This window comes from Tachyglossus aculeatus, chromosome X1 (genome assembly GCF_015852505.1).
Source record: "Tachyglossus aculeatus isolate mTacAcu1 chromosome X1, mTacAcu1.pri, whole genome shotgun sequence".
Taxonomy (NCBI): domain Eukaryota; kingdom Metazoa; phylum Chordata; class Mammalia; order Monotremata; family Tachyglossidae; genus Tachyglossus; species Tachyglossus aculeatus.
The window spans coordinates 83,297,808-83,299,589 of record NC_052101.1 but is presented as its reverse complement, the minus strand read 5'-3'; the positions used below and the strand labels follow the sequence as shown (position 1 = coordinate 83,299,589).

The 1,782-nt window shown below is 43.2% G+C and overlaps 1 non-coding gene across 1 annotated transcript; it reads left to right on the top strand.

The window, feature by feature from the left end:
- The first annotated feature begins 1,250 nt into the window (after positions 1-1,250).
- LOC119920316 lies at positions 1,251-1,388 on the top strand. Its single transcript, XR_005448072.1, has one exon. It is a non-coding gene; the product is annotated as a small nucleolar RNA SNORA7 (small nucleolar RNA).
- The last annotated feature ends 394 nt before the right edge of the window (positions 1,389-1,782 follow it).

The window sequence follows — 1,782 nt, the reverse complement described above, 5'->3', positions numbered from 1 at the left end:
AAAAAAAAACAAAGTCCTCGCTTTTGCTTTGTTATAGCCTTTGCTAACCTGCCGAGTACCTCCTCATATTGTTAAGAAGCTGTATCCTCTTTTCCACAAAAGCTTTCTGGTAATTGCTCTACTGACTGCAGTGAGATTCTCCCCCTCAGGGGAAATTTGATCATATCTCAGAGATTTTGGCTTTAGTGGAGTGTATACAGGTTTATCTATTCAAGTCTGTGAACACAGGAGCTGAGAGATAAATGTTCTACACAGACAAACTGCTCACTCACATTTAACAGGTCTATCACACCTGAATGCAAATAGCATTGGAAGGGAGGGGGCAGAGAACTGTGCCAGTACTTTCAGCAAAATGAAAAAGCACTAAGCAGGGCAGAGAGAATAATAATGTTAATAATAAGAACATTAGCAATACCAAAAATTTAAAAGCACCTTTAATTCTTCAAAGCACTTTCATATCAATTACCTCATTTTTTGAACACAGCATCCCTGAGATAGAAAGAAGCAAGTACTATTGTCCCCACTTTACAGATTAGAAAACTAGGGCTCAGAATCACTTAAGTGACTTATCCATAGTTACCCAGCCAGTCAGTGGTAGAAATGGGACTAGAATTCAGTTTTCCCAACTTCGAGAGCCACACTCTTTCCGTTCAATCATGCTGTCATGCAAAGGGTGCGTACTTGCCAATGAAATGCAAATACATATGATGAGACCTGCCCTCAAATGGATTTTTGTTCTATTAGCTGGGTCAAAAAGAAAATTTCAGCAACTCACCTAAACTGAAAGTGTCCCATGCAATTTGGACATCCGAGCGTTCACAGGCCTAAGGCCTGTATCCAAACAACCCAAGCCATCAACATCATTTTCATCAATGGCATTTATCTAGTACTTACCGTGTGCAGAACACTATACTATGCTCTTGGGAGAGCACAATACGACAGAGTTGGTAGACACGTTCCCTGCCCACTGTGACCTTACGGTCTAGAAGGGGAGGCAGGCATTAATATAAATGATTTATAATATAAAATTCATTTATAAAGAAGTGCTGTGGGATTGAGGGTGGTGTGAATAATGAATGCCCAAAGGTCACAGATCCAAGTGCATAGACAACACAGAAGGGAGAGGGAGACGGGGAAAAGAAGGTTTAATCGGGGAAGGCCTCTTGGAGGAGATGTGACCTTAATGAGGCTTTCCCTGTCTACTCGCAATTAGAGCAGGACATTCTGCAGGTAGGTAACACATCTCCTTTCTCCTCTCAGGATCGCACCTGGAGAGTTTCCAGTTCTCTACCAGTCTTGGCTATGAGAGGGAGAGTCAAGTAGAAGCAAACCCATTCCATTCCTAGCTTGGGCAGTGGCTAGCGAGTGGAAGGCAATCTGTTACAAGTCAAAATCCACCTGAGTTGGGCAGCAGTGGCATGGGAGACAGTTGAGAGTGGAGACTCAAGTCTACTGTGAGGAAGAAGGCAATGGTGAACCAGTTCCAATTTTTTTTGAAGAAAACTTATCGATACACTACCAGAACATTTGCAGATGGAGGCGGGGCATTCTGGGAGAGATGTGTTCATGGAGTCGCTATGGGTCGGAGATGACTCAACAGGGTAAGACAAGACATCTTCTTTGGGGAAAGCAGTGTATCCAATGCCCTAGGTAGGGACCAGAACCAGAGAAACCTGATCACATTGTCAGGGGAGCACGACTGAGATGATAAAAGGATTGAAAAACAGAAAGGAACTGGGATTTATTAGCCTGAAGAGAAAGCTGTAGGGAGGCTTGAGGGTA